The sequence below is a fragment of the Tympanuchus pallidicinctus genome, unplaced genomic scaffold (assembly GCF_026119805.1).
Source record: "Tympanuchus pallidicinctus isolate F22 unplaced genomic scaffold, pur_lepc_1.0 scaffold1, whole genome shotgun sequence".
Taxonomy (NCBI): domain Eukaryota; kingdom Metazoa; phylum Chordata; class Aves; order Galliformes; family Phasianidae; genus Tympanuchus; species Tympanuchus pallidicinctus.
In genome coordinates, this window is record NW_026294618.1 from 54,286,252 (window position 1) to 54,313,916 (window position 27,665).

General features: G+C 38.8%; 1 long non-coding RNA gene across 1 annotated transcript in view; it reads right to left on the reverse strand.

Moving 5' to 3' along the window:
* Nucleotides 1–18,099: 18,099 nt before the first annotated feature.
* LOC128079537 (uncharacterized) overlaps nucleotides 18,100–27,665 on the reverse strand; it is a 57,723-nt gene continuing 48,157 nt past the window's right edge. The window contains exon 6 of the long non-coding RNA XR_008206204.1: nucleotides 18,100–27,196. This is a non-coding gene — a long non-coding RNA (uncharacterized LOC128079537). The remainder of the gene's footprint in view (nucleotides 27,197–27,665) is intronic.

A 27,665-nucleotide genomic window follows, 5' to 3' on the forward strand; every position in this document is an offset into this window, starting at 1 on the left:
GGAAGAGGTAAACATTGCAGGAGAGGTAGAGGTAAAGACATAGAACATTCCAAGACTGGGGGTACTGAGAGATGGATATGTGGGGGAAAAAAAAAAAATAGGGCAGAACCTTTGACTTCTGCCTTTGAAAAAAACTGAGAGCAGCTGTCTTTGTTCACACTGACCTCACCATTATTTCAACTGCATCATTGTACCCTTAGAAAAAAGGTCAAGAGTTTGATGAAGAGACGAGTCTTGACAGACTGTCCTGCCACAGGTCACTTTGGGAGCAGCCACTGTTTTCCTGCACAAGGTGATCCATTGTAAGGTCCCTAACGTATTTCTGATTAACGTTTTCTGCAGAGCCAACCTTGGCTGCATAGCCAGGTAGTTTGTTCTAAAGAGCACGCTATTGCTAGAGCTAATGTTTACTTAGCTGCAGGTGGATGGTGGTGACGTTAATAGAGACGGATAGGAGAGAAGATGTAAGCCAAGCCTAATATACAGGCACAGATTAGACAGGCACACATGGGGAGCAAACAAAAATATTGATTGGCGCTTAGCATAGGACTGCACTTCCAGGGAACACACTCAGCTGACTCAGGAGGATGTATTTTTCCTCTCAGAATTTCACCAAGTCATTTCAGCAATTTTATCCTGTTGCCTGCTTCCCCTCTGTCATATTAAAATAATTGCTGTCTTCATAAGCTAGATAAAATAATCATATCCCTTCAGTCTTTTTGTTCAATTAGTCTCCTCCAATTTCATACTCCAGGTCTTATTTGGCAGTGATTTTGCTGATTGCCTCTCAACAATCTGAGGTTGGATCAGTTTAAAAGAGAAATGTCACTGTTAAAGACAGAAATCTTATTCAGGCCTTCCTGACACAGTTTAGGACAGATCAACCAGAATATAACACAAAGATTCTACTGCTGTGACAGAAACATATCCTAATGTATGTGGTAGTAACTCACTCAAGCAAGAAACAACATAAATTTTCTCAGACTTATGGCACACTGCCTTTTTGCAGTTAGTGCATTTTTGATTGCAAATCGATTCATGACCTGCAATGGGATAGGATTTCAGAAACAAGTGATGTAAGAAGAAATGAGGTGGGACTCTAATGACTAGTCAATATTTGATGTTGTCAGGCATCAAATATTGACTGCCCAAGAAATTAACACCTATAAAAAGACACTTTATGTTCAGACCTTTTTGCCTCTAAAATATTTGCATTAGAGTAAAACTTTGGAACAGTAGAGTACCAAATCTTATCTAATTTATGCCTATTAGAAATTGGCATGGGTTGATTGGAAAAAGCTATAGAATACTGAGTATTAATATAGATCTGTCCTGGAATCTATGGAAGTTTTGCCCCACTAGAGCAAACTGTGAAAGATATTGTGAGGTCTACCTGCATACGTTGCACAAATACTTGATGGATATCACCTGTGGCAACCTCCTTGCAAGCCTGTATATTCAGGCAGTCTAGATCCTATGCTATTGTATCAACAGGATGAACTGAAGACTCCCTCTGAAGCAAAGAAAACAGAAAGCTTTCTCAAGCTGGGCCTGTTTGGAGTGTGGCTGAGCTGAGACCTGACAGATTATCTGCCCTAGAAAGAAGATACAGAATCAGAGATAGTCTCACTGTGGCTAATTTTGCAGTTGTCTTAATAAGTGAAAAATGCTAGCAGTAATTGCTACTGCCAGGAGCGACTTCTTCCATCTTAGCTGAGTGGCTTTGATCTCTTTTCAGGATCCCTTCTACTGAAACTGCTGTGTACCTATGTCTTGGTTTTTGCAGATAACTTGGAATCCGTAGCTTAATAACTCTTCCTGATCTTCTCTTCCAAATTTCAAAATGAATGCAGTGGCCCTACTATGTTATATTGGACTCATAGTTCATAGCTACTTCTTCAAGAAAGAAAACTGCCTTTGTCTTGTGACAACCTTGTGACTCCCTGGGGAACTTTACTAAAGGTCATTTTTAGTTCCTTCTGTGTGAAACACTATCAGAGAAGAACATACTACAATGTATGAAGATTTCGTTGTTATGAAGGTAAGTTTTTTACAGAAACAACAACACAGAAAAGCAGAGTCAATCTGCTACTGGAAGTCCAGGTCATGCTGCCCAGACATAAGAAAAAGCAGCAGCTGGAAAGAGCTTGGAATTGTGGAGGGAGGAGGAAGGCAGCAAAGTTTCATCTTGCCCATTAAACACAAATAACCAACTGTGTGCATGTGCTCCTGCTACATTCAAATCAGAATTGTAGAGGACCCTGGTTAAACATAACCTAATTCTTTCCTGGCAAAGGCAAGCTGTAGTAGCAACAGTATGCAAGAGCCAAAATGTATGTATTTAAACAACAACAACAACAAAAATTGTCCAAGTTATAGTAATGCTACAGAAGATACTGGAAAGAGTTAGGAAAGATGAAGTGAAGGCAGCTTCCACCAGGACTGCAGAACAGCATCACTTTCCCACAGATGCAGGGGTCTGGTTCAGTGTTAAATTAGCTTTCAATTTCCTGGCCTCTACCAATGCCTCATTTATTAAAATATCATATAAGGGCTGCTGTGGTTAACTTTCTCATATTTTTTTTCTGAAGACAATTAAAAGAATCTTTCACATAAATTTGTATTCTGAAAATAATCATATTTTCCATCATTTGAGCTAGGAAATGAAGTGAGATGAAGAATGGTAAAGAAAAGAAAAACAAGTAGAAATTTTCAATGCAAGGATGAAGGAAAACAATGAGAAAATGAGACAAAAGTGAATAGTAAGAAGGAGAAAAATATAGAATGTCCTGTGCTGCAGGCCAGGGGGAAAAGCACCTTGCCTTGGCCTGTGATAAGAAATGACAACACAAATTCCCGCATCACTGAAGTCAGTATCTGTCTCCTCACTCCCTGACACACAAAACTCGAGATAAAGAGCAAGTAACAGGCACAACATAACTGTTTTACAGAAGAAGGGTGTAGACTGAACAACAAGTTGTAAGGGAAACGGAGAAACTCTTGAACTGTCTTCTCCCTTCCAACCATTCCCTTTGGGAATTCAAGCATTCTTAAATATTACAGCTGGCTGCAGGATCTGGGTGTCCCTGGTCAGGCATGCAGGAATTTTTCCAGCATGGATGAAATAGAGCATAGGAAAGAAACACAAGAACAAAACAGAACTTCAAAGTAAACAAATTTACTGCTAGTACCTTTCCATGCACATGCTACTAATAGCAATCAGGGCAAAACGTTATTTTATCTCTTGCCATTGGTAGCTATGCAGTAGAAATAAACGGACACTTATGCAATACTATCTCATAGTTTGCTTAGAGGCAGAATAGGACTAATTGAGGTGATAGGGGAGGAATAAAAGGCCTTTGCCTCCTTTTTAGTGCCAGCCATTGCGGTACATTCTCTCTTGTCACAAAAAGTAACTTATACAACTGCAAAGTCATTCCAATTATGTCAGGACTGTATTCACTCTGCTCACTACCAGCAGAATCAAAAATCTACAGAGACAAAACAGAGAAAAAGTTGGAAAACATCTTTTTACCTGTGGAGACACAAATTCCAGTCTCAACCTGGACAAGGAGATCTTGTGAACACTAAAGGTGGACAACTAACCTTCAGAGATAGATAAAAAAGACAACGTGAAGCTGATAAACACTGAATGCTAAAAACAAAAGAAACAGAGTAAAACTTCACTAAAAAAATAAATATTTAGATCTCCATTGTACCTCTGAATACTTCAGATCTTTTCAGTAGAGTTACAGTATTTTTAGATTTCTCAAAGGATTCAGATGCTCTGTCGTGGCCAGACTGTGATCTGGCTTCGCTTTCCACAAATCAGAATCAAAAGCAGAGAAGCAACCTGCTGCACAGGCCTTCTGCAGACTAAAATAGTGCAGAGCCTAATCAGGAATCTCACAACAGGAAACAGGCCTTCCTACAACAGGAAGAGTAGGAAAGACTACTGGAGACAGACGTCCAAAAGCAGCCACTTTGCCAAAAAAGACAAAATGGCTGTATACTGGCAACTCCTGGGGCAGGAAATAGCTGAATTAAGCACTCAATCTACAGAGCAATTTAGTATGTCATCTGCTTCCTAGCAACAGATATTTGGAATCATTTTTACACTGTGTTTCATCTCTATCTCACAATCAGATTGAGGACAGTGTCCTCTCCAGTAAGCAAAGAGGTCAAGGTCAGGTGCTTCTCTGATACCTACCCAGAATAAATATTTTTAACCACTTTCCTTTCTTCATTTTCATCATTTTATCATTTCTAATTTAGGGACCTGACATTCTTGTTTCTACTCTGATTTGGGGCCAGGGCAGACTGAGTCACTGATACAATGCCTGCCAAAGTTAACTGTAGCCTCCATAGGACTGTACAGTGGAGTCCGATAAAAGATAAATATCACATGGCACAAAGAAATATGAGAAATATGGATTCTCTCTGTGATTTGTTTGATAGAGGGCTATCAGTTTTTTAAGTAAAATTCTCCTCCTTTTGTAGATATTCAGAAGGACAAAAATCAAGAATTTTTTTTCTTTGTAGTCCATACATCAATACAGCCATTAACTTTTAATAATTCCATTATATGATTGCTTGCTCATCTCACCTAAGACACATAACACTATTTGTAATTATTCATTTCTTAAGCCTAGCTGAAGACACATCTAAGACAATCATTGTGGGTTTGGTTTGGCAATGGGCTGGGAACAAAGAATGCTGCAGATCAAAAGGAAAAAAAAGATGTCAGAATCAGAATGACAGAACACATTTTTCTGATACCACATAGCAAAACACATACTTGCATATCATATTTAAAATAATTCAGCTTGACCAAAGAAGAGAGAATTATGTGTCCTATGAATTGTAAATATTTTTAGCACAGTCATTTAAAGTTACTGAGTTTGCATAAAGTGATTTATGTCAGTTACATTTGCTGGAGTCAGTAGCGTCTCCCTGCTCTTTGAGTCACCCCAGGAAATCCTCAAATTCAAAAGATATGGAAGCTGCAAATGCCACATTCTGATGACTTTCAGAGGCTTTCTGTATTTGTTAAGCCAGGAGGATGGATGCCTGTCTTAAAATGAGACTGACAACAACAGTAATGAACACCTCAGTTCAACTTCCAAGTTTTGGATCAAAACCAGCCCATTTCTTATTTTACTTTAATAGTTTCAGTACCCATTATGAGAATGGGCTCTTACAACAAAACAGACAGGTTACCTACACGATATTTATAGCATGCAATAGAAAAGAGATTTCTAGGAAAGCTTGTTCTTACAAAATGAGACTTGGCAAGTTTGTAAGGTGCATGAAGTAATCTAATCATGAACATTTGGTAGTTTGTAGGAAGAAATGGCAAGCAAACTTTGAACCACGCATTGTTGACAAGTAGAAAAACAACATTCTGATGCTCCATAAATTACATTTGTTTCCATTTTTGTTCTAAAAATCAGATTACTTAGTTTATTATTTGTCAATATTTTCAATGTTTCCAGTAACAGAGAATCACCTATGGCTACGAACATTACACACCTGGCCAAGTGTCAGACTAGGGGAGCTAATTCTTTTGTACCTAAGCATTTCGTGACAAATTAACATGGTAACTCAATTGTCAGATTTGACATAGAAGATTTGCACATCTGCAAATTGCCACTGTACCTTAGTACATAAATGTGGTGCTCTGCAATGTGAGCAAATGAGAGAGTGTCAGGATGACAGCTGAGGGGCTTAAGTAAGGAGCAGACACTCCCAACACCTGGGTCTCACATCAGAGTTCAATTTATTCAGTTGCTGTAATTTCCATTGCTTACATTCAGCTATATTCTCTTTTTGCCCCAGAAATATGTTTGGAAGATATGTGCTTTTATCAGACACTTTTTAGAGTTTAACTGCAAATAGATGACATACAACTAATATTTCACTAAGCACAGGATCTACAAAATGACCTGACTTTGTTATCTTGCCTTCTCAAAATATCATCCACTGGGTTTGGAGATGTCTGTAACCCCCAGTTCTTTTAGCTACTTCCTACATTTCTAGTAATTAAGTTCTCCACACAGGTTAAAATCTGTTCCAAAGCAAGCCCAAGACTTGTCTAAACAGCCTTTCAGCTCCCTGACCTACAGTAATATGGCAGAAGCCCCACAGGTATGTGTTCTCAAAGTGACATTATAAGGGCCTCCCTTTGAAAAAACTCCATGTTGTTAACCAAGGACCTCAATGCCTCTGTATTGGATATAGAGCCCTCACTCTGCATGTGTACTGTTTAGCTTTGAATCTTTCCTCAGCCTGATAAAATCTAAAACTCTATGTCCTCAGTGGATGATCTAAACAGTCATAAAATTTTAGCTCTCCATGAAGTCATTCCACTTTACTTAGACCAATTAAATATTTATTTATTGAAAGAGAAAGAGAATAAATCTACAGTCAGAAGCTGGAAAATTTTCCTTTCCTTGTGTGGAAAACTTGGCCAGCTCAGCCTTGTGCATTTCTCCCAGTAGTTAGGCCCTAAATGGTTAACTTTGAACACCTTGTCCTGACATATGAGTATAAACACACCATGTTGTGTGTACAGTAAAGGCTTACAATGCAATCCAGTGCTTATTTCCTAAAAAAAAAAAAAAACAAACAAACAAAAAAACCCACACATTACTGGTACAGCCTTGGCCTCATTTGACATGAAGGAGGATTTCCAATGCAGAAAAAAGAAAATAAAATGGAGAACTTGAGACAAAAGAGAAGGGGAATCTTAGATTATGAATGGGAAGTGAAAGGCCTTTGGAAGAGGTAAAAGTAGACAAGGGACACAAAACCTCATTTGATACTTTAGAATACATTATCAAGATGCAAGGAGAAGATGATGGAATATAATGATTCAGAATGTTCCTGGAAGAATTCACCTCTCTGGCACCAGATGCATCTCTAGGATATTGTCAGCCCCTATGGGTGTACAGAGCTTGTAGGGCACATAAGACACATGCCCAAGGACCTACTCCATTCAAATCATTATCAGATCCCTTTCTAGCCCTTTTCCTTCCTGCTAGGTACAGAATAACACCTCATTCCCAGAATCTAATGTCCCTGAACCATGAAGCATGATCAGATTCCTACTTCAATGGCAGATGGTCCTTGAACTGTACACACTTGGATGGAAACCAGATGTTGACCCAAACTGGGAATTAGTAGATCAGAAATACTTGACATTCAAAAAACAAAGTTTGAAACAACAGATTTGAGTCTCTGTATGTTGTAAGACAGATCTCAATTAGCACAATTTCACATGGAAAATAGGTGGGTAAAATGACTGAGTTTAAATGAAAGGGTGGATGACAAGAGGTGAATAGTGAGCTGAGGGTGGAATGTGAGTGGCACCACCCTTGATTTCCTTTTAACCTACTGTAGCTAGGCACACATTCACTGAGCAGAATAGCACATAATAGCCAGCTCCAAACACACTCTTCCTCTGAGAAGAACAGGAGAAAAAAAATTTAATACATTTTCAGAGCCTTTCTTTATGCTTTCTCATTGCTCATATTATGAATGTTCTAAGAGAACTTGAGATAGTGATTGCAAATGCAATGACAAATACAGAATTAACAGAAGTGCAAAGCATGCTACAAGTACTACAGTTCACAACAGCATTGCAAAGGCACTGTTTCTTTTCAATATCAGACCAACTGAAATAATTTCAATGGCAGCAGTCTAGCCCACCAAACTTGGCCTAGTTCAAACAGGTAATTCAGAAGCGTGGCAGAGCTATCCTGAGATGATCAACTCTTGACAACCCTGTTCATTCATCCACCACAGAAGACTTGCAGATTATCTTTTCAGGAAAGAATTTGGTCAGTACTGAGCTAGGGCAAGACTTCTCGAAAGGTCCAGGGAGGGACTTGCAGACTGAAAGTTCCAGCCCCTCATAGCAGAGAATGCCTGTCATAATAAGTCTCTGATAAAATTCCCTTTAGGTCACTTGTAAAAGTCAGCAACATCCATGGCAGTGTACAATATCTTTTCTCAGAACAGAACCTGACATCACATAGCCTCAGTTCTTGCTGATTTGTTGTTGTTGTTGTTTTCCTATGGTATTCTAGTGATCTTACACACTTGTTTAGCCAATTTCTAAACATTCCTAGGGACTTAGAGGTCTCCATTTATTTTAATCACAGTCATATTCTATTAGCAGAAACTCTCCAGGGATCTGCTCTGATGTGCCTAATTCTCTACAGTTGTTTGAATAGAAAGGCTAGGTCTGACATTAATAACTAACTAATTAATTTAGTCATCTTTTAACTTCTCATAGCTAATAGTGCATTATGCTTAGACAGTGACCTGCAGATGTTAAGGTTCCTTGCATTTTCAGTTCTTGGAACATTCTAGAGGCTGAGGAAGGAAACATTTTCCTTTCTGTGCCAGCTTTGGAGCTAAAACTTCTTGTCCAGTTCTACTTGTGATCAAAGTCCTCTTTTTGAGGAGCTACAGAATCACAGAACGGCCAGGGTTGGAATGGACCTCAAGGATCATACATCTCCAACCTCCCTGCCACATGAGGGGCCACGAATGAAACATCTCAAAGATGCACCAGGGAAGTTCAAGCTTGACATTAAGAAATGAAGCTGTCACTGTGAGAGTGCTCGTATACTGGGAAAGGCTAGAAGTCCTAGAGATACTCCATGCCCTCAATAATATTATATTTTGCTTAGTCTTGAAGTGGTCAAACAGTTGGACTCAGTCTCTGATTGCATCTTCTGAATGAACTATTCTAAAGCTACAGCTTAACTATGTTTGAATAATTCCTAATATGTATTTTTTTCCTCATAGAAAGAGTGTCTCTCTCACTAATTAGTCACCTAAAGGGTGGGGGGGGAAGAGAAGATAACAGATGAAAGCAGTGTACCCAGTGTCCCAGAGGACAGCATATGAAAATTGTATGGAAATAAGAGCACATACCTGAGACCTGATCCCAGTACTGTTATTTTTTAGTATTGGAGTCCAGGATAAGCTAATTAGCATTTCTTCTTCGCATGCTAAGCAAGTTAACAGACCTTTCCTTGCACCTTTGAGCAACATATTTCCCCCACAAATACGGAACTTATGTTGTAAAGGACCCATCCTTACCTAAAAGGAAAAAGCAACAAAACCTCAACTGACAGGTGGGTGCTACAGATGGTCTGACTAAAATGCCAGTAACATATTATTAACATACTGGGTAAAACGCAGAAACCACCAGAGGAATATGAGAAGTGAGAGTTGGATATTCCAGCTGTAAGACTTCCAAGTCGTGCAAGCACTTCTGACAGCTATGTTTAGTTGGTGGTGAACTCCCCTGCCTGTGGCAGGGGTCTTCCACTTCAGACTACTCAGCTGAACATCATAAGGAAAATAGAACTAAGGTACTAATGCATCTAATCTAAGGGAGGGCGTTACATAGCAGTAACTCCATTGCAGAATATACAGCTCACAGTAGGTTTTCACAAAAATATGATACTGCTTACTAGAAAAGAGATAGAAGTTTGCCTATTAGAGAAAAAGCACAGAAGTCAGATGTTATAAACTGTTTCAAACAAAGCAGGCCAAAACAGATGTCAGCAATATCTGATATTTAATCTTTCAAGAAATAAAGACAGATTTTGATACCCCCTCCCACAACATCCTCATAGTCTAACTGACAAAGTATGGGTTAAATATGTGCATAGAGAGGTGAACTTAAAACTAAATGAACAGCCTGACATGGAACGCTGTGATGACAAGCAGCACAAAGTCCAGTTGGAGGCAAGCCATCAGTGGAACACAGGGCCAACACTGCTTAATATCTTCATTAGTCACCTAGATATTGGAACAGAGTACACCACCAGAAAGTTCACAGTTATAAATTTTTTTGTAGTTGGACTTGATGATCTTGAATGTCTTTTCCAACCCAAGCAATTCTACAATTCTATGAAAACTGGAAGGAGTGGATGATATACCAGGTGATCAGGCTCTGATCCACAAATAATTGGGCCCACAAGATCCTCATGACTTTCAAAAAGGAGAAGTGCAAAGTCCTGCACTTGGAAGGAATATTTCTGAGCATCAGCACTGGCTGGGGTCACCCACCCACAAAGCAGTTCAGCACAGAAGGAGCTTGTGGTCCTGGTGGACAATAGGTTCAACACAAGTCAGCAATGCATCCTTGAGACAAGTGAAGCAAAAGGTACCCTAGGCTGACTTAGGAAGAATATCATCAAAAGATTGACAGAGGTGTTGTACCCCTTCACTCAACATTGGCCCAGAGATTGTCTCACCAGTGCAAGAAAAATATGGACTTCTACAGACTGTCCAAATCCAGCATGGGACCAAAAACCTGGTTAAGGGAACGGAATACAAAGCTGAGGCTCTTCAGTCCAGAGAAGAGAAGTCTGAGGGAATCTTATCAATGTATATAAACACTTGATGGAAGGAAAAAATAGAAGTGAGAGCCAGGCTCTTCTCAGTCATAGTCTGTGACAAGACCAGAAGTAATGGGTATAAATCAAATATAGTAGGTTCCATGTGAACAAGAAAACACTTTACCATGAAGTAAAACAAGAACAGATTGCACAAGTGCTATGGGATCTCCATTCTCAGTGATCTTCAAAAATCCAACCTGCCCTCAAAAGAAATACATTTATTGTTTTAGGCCACATTTTGACATATCATACTAGTCATCCACCAAGCCTAAACAGAAAAAGATGAGCACTTCCACCTCTCAAGCCTGCTCCTTTGTATGTTGTATGATTTATTTTTTTTTTTTCCTTTGCCTTCAGAGAAGAAAAAGGCATTTACCTTTGTCCTCAAGACAAATTATAGACAGGCTGTGGGGGTTCCTGCCTTCTGGGCAGATACTGCTCCAAATGCTCTGCCAAAGAAAGAACTGAACTCTCCCCTCCAGTTTGAGGAAAGTCATTGTAGAGAACTTCGTGTGTGTTTAAACAGTTCTTGCAGAGATTTAACAATGAAAGCCTTCCATCTTCCTGGGTTGCTCCTGCAGTCACAAAAGAAAAATTTGACAGCCTGGGGATGTTTGCAAGCTGGTGAGCAACATTGCTTCAGAGAATCTGACATTTCCTCTCTAAACCTTAGTAAAGGAATGGAGTTGTGGAAGTTGCACACTGCAGAAAGCACAGCATGCCCTGCTGAGAAAGAAATGAGCCTGACTGTCATGCTGGAAATTACACTGCCAGCCTGAATAAAAGTGAAGTTGTTATGCAATTTCTATCTGGCCAGGTGACTTGAGGGCATGAAAAGCTTTACCTCTCCTTGACTTTGAGAGACAAAGTCTGACACAGCATGTTACTGTAACACAAAGCAGCTGTTAATTTAATTTGTTCCTTAAACCAAGCACTCATGTCAGTACACAGTAATAATGTCTCTACCAGAAACTACTGAGCATGGGTTTTTGTGTTGTGTATGTAAACAGTAACATTCACTTGTTAGTTTACTGTAAGAGCCAAAAAGGCCATTGTGAATGTAGTTTGAGCATTACAAATGAAAATGGAAAATTCAGATCTACGAGCATAGCAACCCCCAGTAGGAGTGCCGCACAAAATTCCTCAAAGGTCATAAAACTGTTATCTGATAAAAATGTGCCAGCATGCATCTTATTCCCAGTGACTGTTTGCTTTTTAACCACAGTTCATCCTCCTCTGTACCATGAATAATTCCACTAAGAAACAAATGACCACATCCACAAATGCTTTAAGTATGTGAACACCTTTAATGTTATATCACCACTTCTAAACCAGCAGAAGAACTATTTGCAATAAAAGTGTTTTGTTCTATTCTTTTTCAGACCTTCTTAATAACGAAAAAAAAAAAAGCCAAAATGCACTGTTTTGAGTAAAAAAAAATTAAAATACTGAGATCTGGTAGCATAGTAAGCACTACACACAAGATTCCCTTACTACCTGCATATGAAGGTAGAAGAGCACACTTACATTTCCATAGCAGAGTAATTTCCAGGGAACAGCACTCTCAAATACATGTGATCAATATCCCCAGACCCTGAGAATATAATCAGAATCCCAGCAAAGCATTGCTTATGTTCTCCCTAGCCTTTGGCTTCTAGTCTATATCTGAACAATCTTAACTATAAGAAATTTTACACCCAAACATCAAACTGCAGTGACTGGGCCTCTTAGAACACTACCTGAGAAGCTGTATGACAGTCTCCCAAATCTTCATAGCTTCTAATTCATTTCTTTTAGAAAACAAGCAAAGATTGTTTGATTTATGCAGTTTCCACTTCTTACTTAAAAAGCCTATAAAGTCATTAAGTAATGTGAAAAACAGGCACCTCGATTAAGTAAAAAAAAAAAAAAAAAAAAGCACACAGCCCATTCTAAAAATAGAACAGGAGCCTTTACAGCATATCTTTTAAGTCACATTATGCTTTTGCAGCTATTTTTAGCCATATACGCCCATCATCACATCCTATAGTTTGATGTTCCTTTAGCAGCCCCAAGGAGGGCTTCCTCCCTGGCTTTGTTTATGTGTCTGTCTGTCAAAGCAGCGCCAGCAACTGTCTCTCTACTTTGCTGCCGCTGCTCCCTCATCCTGTTTAGAGGTCAACGACAACTGCCAGTTGCCTTAGCATTACCCAGCACAGCTTCCCATCACACTCCAGGATGTTTTAATGACAAGGGCCTGTACAGCCTGTCTGGAGCCAAACACCCACCCTCTACGCTTACCCTTCAGGCAGCACTGCACTAACAAATCTCAGCTGGTGCTCCCTCAGAAGCCCAAACCCTTCCAGCTGGCTCCACATGAAAACACAGCTGGGTCCTATTCATTGTTTGACCCATCACAAAGAGCATAAACAGATGCACAGCTGAACAATAAAGATTTTCTCCTACTCATTCAGTCCCAACAACCACCAGACCTAAAGACAAAACCTGAGGATGCTAGGTCAGTGTTGCCTTGGCAGCAGCCAAGGACAAGGGCCTGTTTCTTCCTTCAGGCAGTACATCACAATCTGCTGTTTCTTTACTGAGCTTCTTGACCTCACATGGAGAACAAGTTTTATCCCTATTCCATGCCAGAGGGTAGTTTTCTCTGATGGGAAAGCCTTGTTTCAGGTGGTGAATCTCAGCTTCCCACTTCCAGCTTGAGGAAGTGTCCCAAGGGCCTGTATCCTAGATGTATTGAGGCCACTTTTACTCCATCCTAACTCTTCATTAAGGTCTTTGTGTGACCTCAAACAGCAGGATAGGGGAGAACCAAAAACCTGATCCTAGGGAAATTTTAATCAAAGAGATCTTACTGTAAGTGGGAAACTAGACACAAATTATTTCTGGGCAAGGGGATGAATGCAAAGCAGGAAAGGAATTATAAGTCTGCTTCCTTTCTGCTCTTTTTTCCAGCACAGTTTGACTAGGTGCAGATTTTTTTGTATCTAGCAATGCACAAGGTCATAAGTGAAGTAATTTTTAGACACTTACCTCAGTATCTCTTCTTTCAGAAAGAAAAAGAGACCAGCAACATCATGCTATGGGAACACATGCAGTACAAGTAGAGGAGGAAGAGGCAAAACAGCTGTTGGGCATTGAGCATGTTGCTGAAACGGAGCCAGTGAAGCAGCCTGCCTGCGCCCCTGCAGCTTGGCCACTCTGCTCCCCCTCAAACCAGCCAAGTGAGGGCAGAGAAATCCAGGATCCCTGGATTTCCCATTCCATTGGCTGATAATTCACAATCCATCAACTTACGCCCAGCATTTGTATGCAGATACCATGTTCAGCAAGCTCACACAGTGACTTTTACAATACATACCAACAACAGCATACACAGCTGCTCCTACGTGAACCTGCTGTATTTTACTATTTATAAATATCTCTGAAGAACATACACTACATTTGATCTCCTCTTTAAACTGTGAGTTCAGGTCTAACAAGTAAAAATTTCTGAGACTAAACCTGATACTTGCCACTTATTGCATAGCTTACAGCATCTACAGAGATTTCCAAAAACCTACATGGCACTGTAGCAATCAGAAGTATTAACACAGTAGAAGGGTGATATGAGAATATAACAGCAAAGAAATCAGGGCAGATAGGATGGTACTCACAAGAAAAAAAATCAAGGTGTTCACCCATCTCAGAAGATGTAAGCTTACAGAAGGGACTCCACAGGAGAAGGACCTCCAACCAGAAATCCTTCAGCAGTAGCAGTCCACCCTTAAATGAGGATTAAGAGAGGTGCAGCCAGGTTCCACCCCTTCCAGTCACACAGGTGAATTGCCTTCACCTGTGCTCCCAGGGCTGACCAGCTCCTTTCCCAGGTGATCAATCAGTTGTTCAGGCTGTGACTCAACAGTTCCCATACAGACACTTAAACAGTCTTCACAGGTTTTGTATGGGCAGTGAGGTCCTTGGCTTATTTTGTTCCTGGTCTTTTGGATGATGTTAAAAATCTGATGCATAAGGAAAAAAAATCAGTATCTCAATTAAGAGTTTGTCATGAACAAATGAGCAAAATGAATACATCATCAGAATATTGTTGGCACGTTGGTTGGAGTTAAGTACATGATACAAATACATATTCTTAGGAAAAAGACTGATCCAGTCATCGTATTTCTTCAGACTTCACTGTAAGCTTTTGAAAAACTTCTACTACAATAAAAAGTTGACAGTCCCAATGTACTGACTACTTGCTCTGCACTCAGCAGCCATTGATGTGACAAGATGACAACTCTACATGTTGCAGTGTGACCAAGCTTTGCAAACACCTTTATGAATCCCATAATGCTGTGTTTCTTTCTGTGATAACTTCAGCTCTTGAATTCATGTAAGTAAGTAAAATCATGTTTATATTTCTTGCTTTACAAAGGAGCATGCTTTAATCCCACATTTTGGGAAGATAAAAATCTGAAAAATCTGGAAACACTAGACAATACTCAGCAAGATCTTAATGTTTTTGGGCTTTTTTCCCCTCAGGATAGCTGCACAGGCTGTAAATACACTGAGGATTGGCCATATGTTGTACTCCAGTTTTGTTACAGTGATTTTACCCTTTTTAATTATTTCTGCACTTCAAAACTTTGAAAAAAGTCACTGTACAAGAAAAATGCCTCCCTACTGAAGAAGTGCTGAAGGAGTGAAATGCACTTTTATTCAGTTCAGTATCTTGTCAGAAGAGCTGCACACAAGTAGTCCTTTATGGTGTTTCTCATAGGCATAGTCACAGCACTGAGTATCTGTGGTAGACTGTGTTTGTTTTCTTCTCCCATACTGTTCAACTCCTCATTTAGATATATCTGTATTCATTTCACAAGCAGCTTCCCTCTGAATATCTTTTGTTCAACTGTTAATTATCTTATGTTCCACTTCCTTTTCAAAGGCTCACAATACATGTAAAAAGATTTGATGGCCCAAAGAGGCGGGTATACTTTAGACATTCCAAAATTCAGGTCTGTACATGAGCTTCCTATTTTGCTAAAGAATAAAGAAAATGCTAGTATTCTTGAGTGTGCACCTGTAATTATCAAGCAACAATCGAGTAATGCCAAAACATGCTAAACTTGACTAATCTTTCTGAAGAAAAAAAAAAAATGACAAGCTATAGAAAGGCAGAATGACATTTAACTCATTTTCCATTACTTATCTGCCAACTTTTGATGATGTTCAGTGATACAGCCCACCAGTGGGCTAAATTACTCTTCTGTTTATACTTGTTCACTGTGCCAAGTCACACAGCTGTTCAGCTTTTACTTCCCCGTGGATAGCATACCAGATATGATCTACCTTCATATCTAGTCCTGATGGAGACTAAAGATGAAGTCTACAAAGTAAAATGCCAAACTCCTTTTAGAACAGCTGGAAATAAAGTGACAGGGAAAAATAGAAGGAGAGGAGAGGAGAGGAGAGGAGAGGAGAGGAGAGGAGAGGAGAGGAGAGGAGAGGAGAGGAGAGGAGAGGAGAGGAGAGGAGAGGAGAGGAGAGGAGAGGAGAGGAGAGGAGAGGAAAAGAAAAAGAAAAAGAAAAAGAAAAAGAAAAAGAAAAAGAAAAAGAAAAAGAAAAAGAAAAAGAAAAAGAAAAAGAAAAAGAAAAAGAAAAAGAAAAAGAAAAAGAAGGGAGTGAGAGTTAGGACCAGACTCCCACTTGGAAATGATGTCCAAGCTGTACAATGATTTTGTATTTATCTTTCGTAAAGTCATTTGTGCACACAGAGGAATGTCTCCCTTTCTTCTGCTAAGACAAAATTACTATGGGTGACCAAGGAATGTAAGATCTGGGAAACAAAATGAATTTCAATATACATCTGGTTAGTTCAGGGCATGACAAGAGAAGGAAAATGCCACTGATGGAGAAGAAAATTGGAACCCAAATAAGTAAATGTTGCAAACCAAAAGGTTAAAATAGAAATAAGAACAATGAAAGAAAATCAGCTAGCCCTACAAGTTGTCTGGTGATATCACAGGTCAAATTTCTTGAGAGACTGAGCTTCTGAGCCTCTAGGTTCATCTTCCAGTGACGTGATCAGGCTAGAGAGCCTGCACTTGGGAGATACTCGCATGTGTCCCAGGGGAGCTGGAAGCAGAGCAGGAAATTCTTTATTGCCTGCTTTTCCAAACCATGTGGCTTAGTAGTAAGAGATAGCTCTACCCAACAACTTTTCTTTATCATTTTCATGATGATGGAGGAGGATGTTACATTTCGGTGCATTCATACATACATATTTTGCACTCATCTCTCATTTGCTTATCAAAACAGACAATTTCAGCTAATTCTAAACGGTACAAGTAGCTAATTTGGACATTTTGGAAAAACAACATATTTGGACTGATTGGCAGGATTTTATACAGCACAAACTTCATTCTAAAACACCAGTTGCTTTGGAAAGATGGCTTTGAGAAATTCTTGTATAACATTCAGAGTATCAAACCAATCTAAGAGCCCCTGCATAGATGAGACATGATGGCTTATAGCTATTCAGAGCTTTTTACCATGGCATGTCCCAGAGGACCTTTTCTTTTCCTAGATGTAAATAACTTTCTTTAACATTTAAAAAGGTATTTACCTTTGAAGAAATACAGATTAATGTATTTGCTTATTTGCTCTGTGTACTATTTGCTTTATGTCCTGGAGTAGGTCATTTACTGTTCTCCTCTATCAAAACCAACAGTTCAAACATTACTGGCCCAGGAGTTCAGCTCCCGGAGCAGGTCTTCTCAAACTGCAGACAGCAGTATAAGAGTGCCTCCTATGGTTGGAACTAAGAAATGCAGAGCAGAAAAGTCACAGAACTTGAGTATGTGGAATTAAAAACCACCTCTCTTGGTTGCAAAGAAACCTGTTCTTAAAATATACAAAGGAAGGGCACAAAATTTTTCTTTCTGTTAAAATGAATGTGCCAAACTCATTCTCAGGATAGCGGTCATCATTGGAGCATGATTGCAAATACTTCTTTTCCAGTGTAGGTGTTATTCTCTAAAGAGACTTGAAGATAGTTCTGTAAGAAATGATCTTTTAAAAATTTTAAAGAGCTGTAGTAATTTTACTTGTAGATTTAAAAAAAATATGCCCTGACTTTGCAGGGCAAAATGCTAGAAGCATGGAAAACACTTATTCTGGAATGTTATTTTTCCACATGGGTCATCTTAGTGGTCTGGTTTTCTATGCAGATTCACAAATAGCCGTAGTTGACAAACTAAGGGAGAAGAAAGCTGTGGTGAAACTGTAGAGAAACAAACAAAACCAAGAAAAACACACACAAAAAAGAACCAACACAACTGGACAGGAGGACAGGATAGGACCTATCCAATCTCTTCCTTGATGAGTGCCTAATTCCTAGGTAAGGAAGCCACATTCTTCCTCTTTGGACAGATCATTTAGTGAAGATGTTGCCTGTCAAAGCCTTAGGAATACACTCATCTTCAGCTACAAAAATACTCCACATCAGCAGGACAACTTAGGTCCTTACTGAGGTTTACTGTAACTCTTACATAAAGGGGAAAAAGCTAACCCCATTGAAGTCAATAGCATAATAGTCTTGAATTTCCATTTGAAAAAGACTATAAATAGGATTATTAAATTCAACCTGGATTTCAAGTGCGCCATAATTTTTTTTCATTTTACTCCTTCCATACACTTTGATTTTCATATAAACAATCTCTTAATTAAGTTTTATCTCCATATGAACAAAAGTAGCTACAGATTTGTGTAGATAATTTTGAAAATAATGCCTCTTATTTATTCCATGGAAAATACAACAGATACAAAGCACACAATAACACTCTCTGATAGAGCAAGTTTTCAGCTACAGAAGAGTTGTTTTTTTTCTTTAAAATAGTCACCACCATTAGCTATGCATTTTTGTCAGAGATGAACAAGAGCCTGCGTGCCACGCTCATAAAAATCTCCACAAGCAGAGGTGACCCACAGTTTCAGAGCTGCTATGATGGCATTGTCGCTAGGAAAATGTTGCCATCTTTCACTGGTCCAAACAGCTGAAAGACAGGAGCTGAAAAATCTGGTCTGTACAGTAGGTGTGGTTGAACAGTCAAGTCAAGACTGGCAGTGTGTTCTGCAGTTTTCAAATTGGTATGGGTACTGGCATTACTGTGTTGAAAGAAAGACTGTCTTCTTCTCTGGCTTACTGTGGAAGTCAGAGCCTTCATCTTTAGTCTGTGTCACAACATAGTGGTCAGAGTTGATGGTTTGTTTGGGTTTGAGAAAATCCAGAAGGATCACCCCTTTCCTATCCCAAAAGAATGTGCACATCGCTTTACTTGCTGAGATTTGCATCATGAGTATTTCCTTTGACGGGGAATTCAAATCACCACTCCATAGACTGCCATTTTGAGTCCAGCTCATAGTGGTAACACCAGGAAACTGTCAACTTCCTCTCTGTTTGGTTCAGTAGGTCCAGACAAACTTGCATATAGTGCTTTTTCTGCTTTTTCTGAATTCATGTGATCAACTTGGAACATACTTTGCAAAATTCCAATATTGCCACCATCATTTTCAATGCATTGAAGCTGATATTCAGCTCTGTACACAATCCCCCCGCAAAATCTGCCAATTTGTGTGGATGAGCTGATCAGGATGCTTTTCATTTTGCTGTGCAAGGCCATCCAGAACATGGCTTGTCTTTCACATCTCTGTCATCACTGCTGAAATGTACCACCCACCACCTCAATGTGCTAACATTCATTCTTTGTTTTCCTTTAATGCTCATCAAGCACTAGTGAATGTAAATGGGTGCCATTTTTTCTTCATGAAAGAATTCAGTAGCACACATTTGCTTCGTATACACTTCCATGTCAGATGCCATTGTGTCAGACTGCCCCTCTGCTGCCATATGTCACACAGCAGCAACTTGTAATGGAATGTTGCAGGCAAAGTTCAGCCTCTACTGTCATACCACCAACATCCACCTCTGACGCCATGGGCCAATGTAACAAAATAGGAGTCTCTACTTTCAGAGCACCTCTTGAAGTTTTCCACCTCCTCTCTGTCTTTCCAATGTCCCTGTGTACCCATAACTGGAATTAGCACAGCCAGTTCAGTCTTTTATGTGCAGAAAAGGACAAACAAACTATGCCATGCTAAATAAAGCAAAGAGTGATTATTCAGCAGCTGATATAAGGCTGGTATTCAAATTCTCACAACGGTGTTACATTATATTCATATATAATAAATTTGCTTACCCACATATAGGAGACAAATCAATCTTTGCTGAGAAATAAGATGTTCCTCATTACACTTTCAGCTTAAGCAAAATGAAACTTATCATGCTGTTCAGTGATTGAAAATTTCAATTTCCATGCCAGGGAAACCCACTATGTTGCTGCAACATCAATATTTTAAATAAGATAGCTCAGGGAAGAACAAATAGGAATGTAAAAAGGGGTCACATAAACGTGGTGAATAATTGCCTCTCAGAGGAGTTACTGCCACAGGTTAGCATCATGCAATGAAATACCTTGCCGAGAGCCAGAGCTGACACACAGACAAGAAGTAACATCAGCACATCAGGGCAAGTCCAACACTCAAGTTAGTAAAATCTATTACAATGTACCTTTTCTTGAACTGAAGACAGCATAATGCCAATGTAGCAACACCACCTTGCAGTTCTAATTACTCTCTATAAACTTTAGTCCAGAGAGGAGTACAGAGTCAAACTACTGGCCTTGCCTCATTGAGGAGGTTTACTGTGACATTGATGTGGTCTACTTTTGTGACAATATTAGCCTTATTTGAAAGAGGAATAGATGATATGTTGGACCAGCAAAAGCCATGTTAGGCACGTCACTGGATATCATCTGAAATGCCCTCTCTCAGGGGTTGCAAAAAAAGTATAATTTAGCATAATCCCTGAAGGATATTTTCTTACAATTAATAAAGTAATCTCCCTTCCCACACATACATACACACACAAATACAGGATGCCAAGGCAAGGCATAGATTCTGGAACCTAACATACTCTTTCAAAGTATGTCTGTCTCAAAGGAAAGAGAAGATGTGACAAGCCAGACAGTATACAACCTAAACAGATCCCTGTGATTTGATCTAGTCCAGTCTTCAGCTATGAAACAGGACTAATTGTTCCATTTTCTTGAGAGACTCTTCATAGAAATGAGTAAAGGAGGAAGGTTTTTTTCATTTTCTTTTTTTTTTTTTTTTTTTTTTTTTTTTCTATGGTAAGTTGCAAGGCAATGGATACTGTGTGATCTGTTGCAGTAACAATGGAACAGGAGGAAGGAAAGCTGTTTCTACGCAGTCTTGGGCAAGTTTGTCTAATTTACTGTCACTGAAAGCCCTTTGGAGCAGGATCTGATCTATACATCATGTATGGATCTCAACCAGAAAGGTATCTGAAGTTTCTCTATATATTCTCTGCATTATTGTAAAAAATTAATAAGTAACTATGTCTGAAGAAGCTTTGATTTGAAAAAAGCAAAGACAGTAACCAGTGATTTAACCAGTTGTAAGTGGGCTTGAAATTGAATTGTCAGTTTTAATATAGAATTAGTACAACCTATATTTTGAGAAGTTTTCTTATCTTTGCAGTTACCTGAAATCATTCAAATGTCAAAACTCTTGCAGTGGTGCTGTAGAAATTCCACATGATCAGGAAGAAATAAGAACCGAACAAACCTATCACAGTGTTCTCTCAACGATATTTCAGGTCAGCGTGAAGATGGATTGTTTTCATAATTATTTCCATCAGAGAGATCTTGATATTAAATCTTAAGAGATGAGGGAATTGGATTAAATGTTATGCGCTACAGTGTTTCAATTAACTAATTACACAGTGAATTCAGAAACACGTATGTAGATTTTCCAGCTTGCAGCATTATTCAACAAATCTTAGGAAATTTTATGAAAAGAGAGGAGTTACATTTTAATATTTCAAATACTATTGACCATTAGAAACTTTACACGGGCCCATGAATTCTTTTCAGTATATTCAAGCACATTAAAATCTGTTTTAAATCAAGAGAAAATTTTCAAATTTTAACAGCATTCACCTAAAACTTTGGAGGTTCAGGGTGAATTCATTATTCTTCGACTGAGTACCATTTTACCCACTTACCAAGTATATGTATGCAAGGCAAATCAAGTAAGCCTGAAGCTTGTAGAGATTGACTTATTTATCTTTAACTATCTAGAGTTGTCTCTAGAGACATGAGTCTGTTCAATCATACATTATTTGACTCAATTTTCAAGAGTTAGGGTTTTTTTACACTTAACAGGATGCAACCCCATGTCTTCTGTCACCAAGACAAAAACATTTCCAACTCCCTACAGAAGCTCTGTAATCATAAAGCAAAAAATACAAGACTCTTTGATGTAAAAACAGCAAAGGAAGAAGATGGAATTGGTATTCTTCAAAGCATGAATAAGAAAATTTATATTTCAGTCTTTACATCTGTGACAATTTTTGCATCTTGCATTAGAAAGATATTGGATAAATAAGAAGGAATTAGACATTACTCTGACTTAAGTGCTTCAGTTCCTTTTAAACCTCAGCTTTAGAATCTCAAGCCATTTTTGAAACAAAATAATAGTCAATTAGGCATTGCAACACTGAGAAGACCAATGCCTGAGTATCCTTACAAACAACATCCTATCATCTCTGTATTCTGTCTGTAAAAGGATCTAAATGCCTAATACTACCTGAAGTGAATGTATGTTGTGTGTGTTTCATAACTTCAGAGATTTTTTTGTTTCCAGACAGCAGCACTGCATCTACACAATTCTCTTCATCACACACAACAGGAGGATTGGCATGGACTCAGTTGTAAACTCTCTGAACCATAGATAAAGATTCTGTATTCTTGGGGGTTTTTTTGTTTGTTTATTTTGGTTTTTGTTTTTAATAAGGGGGTGAATCTTTCCCAGGTTCAGACTGATACCACTACCTACAAACAACATTCATGAAGCATGTTAAAACCACAGAGATGAATACCACTGGCACAATTACAGCAAAACTTCTTTTGGATTCTAAGTCTGTAGAAGATATACGCAGCTTGTGGCTGGATGGTCACGGTGGTGGTTATAACCAAAATGACAAGATGGAAGCTGCCTGCTTGTCTGTTTCAAGTGCTATGTAGTGCATCCAGACATACCCTGCTTCCTTCCTTACCTCCTCTAGGCCTCTGACTTAGCCATACCTCATACACATGCAAAACACGTGTGGCATCATTGAGTGGGAGCCCAGCTCCACATTCCCTTTCGTAAGTCCTTGAGGACAATAAGAAAAGTTCTTCAGAAGTTTTGGATACAAATGATGTTATCTGATAGATTTTCTCCAAATGCTGCCAAAGTCAATAAAGCTAAATTGGAACTTGATATTTCTAGTACAGAATACTAACTGGGAAAAAAAGAAAAAAGATGTTCATAGAGAAACCATATTTCTGCCATAGAACATTATCAAGAGTTACCTACCTGTGTCATATAGAAACACACTTTACAAGATGCAACACTCAAATATATATAAACCCTAAATTTACTGCATTGACCTTTTCTTCAAAAAGCCTCTTACAAATTCCATTGTCTTAGCACACAAGTAAATTAGAAAGCATTTTACTTTGCCTAGGTATGCAATAGCTTAATGAAGGTTTGTTTGTTTGTATTCCTTTGAATCAGAAGCATGGAATGTACCAGAATAGCAGAAACATGCCTATCATTTTTGAAAAACATGTTTTCATGCTGCTACTGTCAAACTTTTGGATCACTGTTTTAAATCTGTCCAAACAGACACTCCCCCAAACAATGCAAGGAAACCACACCTTGCCATTTACAGATCTTATGTCCACCCATAACAGCAGGTAAATTCCACATACAAGGAATGCATTTCTGTGTTTCATAAACACAGTGCCATGCTGAAAAAGATTTTTTTTGTTTGTTTTGGTTTTTTGCACTTTCATATGTGACTTTGTTTTAATATCTTTTCCACTTTGGCCGGAACATTTATATCTATGCTTGCAGATCACTATGCATGTGTGCTGCATCATATATAGCCACATATACACATATACAAACAAGATTCAGGACTTGCATAGGTTTTATTTAACACATATGAGAGTTCCTCTTAATTCCTCAGTACATGGTAACATGTTTAAATTGAAGGAAATAGGGGAATTTTCAGGGTTTAGTTCATGTTTGTAATTATTAATCTGTTTCTTCAGCTGTTCTTAGTATATGCGCAACAAATCACCCCAAAAGCATGGAATTTTTGTAGCATTTTCCAAAATAGTAATGAGACAGCAGGATACATTTACCACTACAGTGGCCACAGAGTCAAGTCCCAGAGCTGCTGTGTTCCAGAAGATGTTCTCTTAATAGACCTCATTGTGACTGTCTTGGTGTTGCTATCCAAAGAAGTATAATTTTTTTCATTATCTCTTCTGTCCTCTTAGAATGTCACAAGGATTATTAATTACCACTAATTCCAGCAATCATTGTGGTGCTTACTATATTCATATGAAATAACTCAGCACATAGTAATTTTTAATATTTTTCAGACACTGCATTAAAGTTGTTTCTCCTGATTGCTTTCATAATTAGGATCACAAAAGATATGGTTTGCAATGTATGTTACAACTCCAGTGAACATGAAAATAATACACAGGACCAACTTTCTAAAATTTGAAAAGTTCTCATGAACTGTGCAATCATGGGGGAGTTTAGATATACCACTCCATTAGCTCCTAATGGGAGCACTAGGTTGTTTGATCTTCCTCCTATTATATCACATGTGTTTACATTTCTTTCTTGAACTTGCCAACAGAAATCGGCATTAGGGTTTGATCTGAAGGCTCTAAAGGATAGTTAAACCACTTCCTATCTTGTCCTGAAGTTTTATCTATCTCATTAAAGGATTATTCCTCCTTCAGAGTTGTCCAAGATCAGCTGCTAAGCCTTCACCATGCTGCCTTCCTGTTCTGTACCTCTTTGTATTTGTTATGTGCTGTAATTAAATCACCTCAGACCTTCTTTTAGCACTTTTCTATTTTCACCTGTGGGAAATATTCTTCAACCTTCAAATCATATTTATGCTTTCCTTCTGTTTTGTCTCCAATTTCTCATTCTTCCTTTCGAAAAACAGTTTCTGTTGTTGAATACCACCACCCAGCAGTGCTGTTACAAAGGGAGAAACTATCTTCCTGGTCCTGCTCTTCTGTACAACCCAGACTTGCCTTAGTTGCAGCTTTCTGCAGAGGGCAACTGCTGAAATGTCAGTTCAGGCACCTCTCCAGAGCCGAAGCCCATGTTCTGCAGTTGTGTCCAGCTTTCTTTGTTCCCAGATTATAGGCTTTCATTCAAAAACACATTTGAACGTCCTTGCTTATCATGAGATCATGATCACTCCATCAGTTGCCTCATCCTCTCAATTTACCAGTCTGCTGATCACTGTTATCTTCACATTTTCTCAGTAATGAACTTAGATTGTTTCTAAATATGAGCACTAGTTTGAGTCTAGTGGTTGTCCTGATACTACCCCACTTAGAGATGAAAAAAAATTCTGAATGTCTTCTTCTCTCCCAGTGCCTTCTAGGATTTCTCAGTTAGCTTTGTTCTAACTCACAGTGCTGTTTTGATACAAGATAGCACTAGCTTGTATATAGTGTGTAAAAATGGCACTGTGCAGTACAGTTCTTTTGTCTTCCAAACCTTTATCTCCATGCAACTCCTAATTTTCAAAATTCTGCTAATATTTTATGTTCTTCATTGTTTCTAATTTTTTTTCTTTTTTATAACCCATTATTTGCTTTGTTTCCTGTATAATTTTCTATTTTATTTTATATATATGCAGATATAAAAGTTTTCTTCTTTCCATCTATCTGGTAGACCACTACCAGCATGCTACAGCAGTAATCATAAAATCATGGAATCACCAATGTTGGAAAAGACTCATGGGATCACCCAGTCCAACCATCCACCGATCACCAGTAGTTCTCACTAAACCATGTCCCTCAACACAACGTCCAAACATTTCTTGAACACCTCTTGGGTCAGTGCCTCCACCACCTTCCTGGGCAGGGACAACATGGGAAGTGGTATGGACTTAAAAAAAATAATCTGCTGTCACTCTGATATTGTTAGAAACATAAGCCCAGCAGTGACTGCATGAGCTTCTAACTATCTAGTTCAGAACACAACATACACCATTCCTTGAGTTTATAATATCCTAATCCAGCCATGACTAAACAAGGCAACAGAAGAGGGGTCTGAAAGCCTTCTTCTCTTGTCTTGCTTTTTTAAAGGGCACAGATGCCTTCTCCTCCTTCCAGGCACTTCCAAACCCCTGCTTGCAAAGTCACTTACCACCCCAAAGAGGTCATTTGCGCCCAATCCTCGGGTCTTTCAGCTGTACTGAAAGAAAATTTTAAAGAAACAATGTCAGAATTTGATTTGTATTAGCATAAATAGTGGTAACAAATAGAGTTTAGCTTCACCAGGTCCCAGCTATGGTCATTTGGAATGAGTATTAACAAATCTGACAAGATTTTTAGCACAGAAGCTATAAGAAAATCAAGAGGGACATCCATGCCAGTCAAGACCATACAATGTGCTTAAATGCAGGCAGAGATCTTAAAAAGTCTCTTTAAGGTCCATACACTGTGAGGTGAAAGGTCCAGACAATCTGAGGTGAAAAATAGCATGTATAATTCAGAAGCCATTTCACAAGTAGCAAACAAAGCCTTTGCATATGCACTGAGAGTTCTGAAGTTCTGATATTCTGAAGAATATCTCCAACAAGGCAAACGTTTTCAACACTAAAGTCTGCTCAGGTGAAGAGAATCCATCCAGTAAAGAAGGTGTATTTGATAAATTCAAACTTTAAAAAAAAAAAAAAACAAAACAGCAGGTGAAGAATTGCCAAATATGAATTGCAAAAGTTACACTGACAATCAACTATGATCTTATCAGTATCTGTTACTGATTTATTTTAACAAAACAGAAGTTACTGATATGAGTCATAAATTCCTGACCCACTCGTCAGTCCCCTCTGCCTTCACTTCAAATGTAGTGAAGTTTTGACTCAGAATCTACTCTAATTTTGATATTTGTATTTCAGAATTATGGAAGAAATCTGTTCCAATGGCTTTATAATGGGAAACTGCATTTGCTCTATTTGGTGTTAGCCCCTGCCATCATTATCAGGAAATAGAGTATTTTAAAAGGATGATAAATTCCTCCCCAGTCCTGTCCTTTATTCTCCCATAAAGATAAATGAGCTTCATATCCCAAACAGGTCAATTTGGCATGTGGGAGAGCTGGAGATTAGCTAAAAGAAACACCAGCTTCAACACTGACCCCATGTCTACTGCACTAGTCATTCTTTATAAACAAAGCTATTACTGTAGTACAAAGAAGAGCCCCTCCAGCAGGGTTATCTCTAGATTCCTCCGAAAACAGACTTCATCTTTGTCAGTTCTTTTTCTTTTCCTTTCCTAAAAGTCTACCCAAAGTTTTAAGCTTTCAGTTTTGCAGGCTTTGAAGAAAGATAGATAGTTCAAGAGAAGTGAGAAGGCAAGAGATCTCCATCTTAAAAGGGCAAAAGTAATTGCATTTTACACTCCAAAGTGTCTGTGCAGTCATGACTTTGTTGCTTGCGTCTCATTTCTGGAAAGAACTGTGGTGTTACAGTTCTTCCCCAAAGTGTGTGCTGTCAGATGCAGAAGACACATCACTGACCTGTCACTCAGTGCCTGACACAGTCAAAATCATACCTGCACAGCAAATGAAAGCACATTAGGAGTACACGTGCAGGTACCTCTGCAACTTTAACCTCACTTTCACAGCGCAGAGTAGCTGTTAAAATACATCAGCTTCAGAGTCAGTTGTACATAGCTCCAGGGATCGAGCCACTTTTATCCATCCAGTAATTTTAACATTACTCATAGCAACAAGACAACGGGTTGACCTGGCCTTGTTACAAGTGGACTGTTCCTCAGCTTTGTAAGAATGCCTAGACTAAATGTGGTCTTGTGAAAACTCAATATCAAAGAGCAAAGAGTTGTCCAAAAAGTTGGGAAGCCTGTTCTCACATTTTGTTCTATTTCACACGCCTTATGAAATTCTTTTCTGTCATTTTTTTGCATCAGTCCTTCTCAAGAAATTCCAGATGATGTGACTGGACAAAGTAATAAGGCTTTACAGTGATCCCCTGGCATACGCTTTCAGTGACTGGCATTAGGA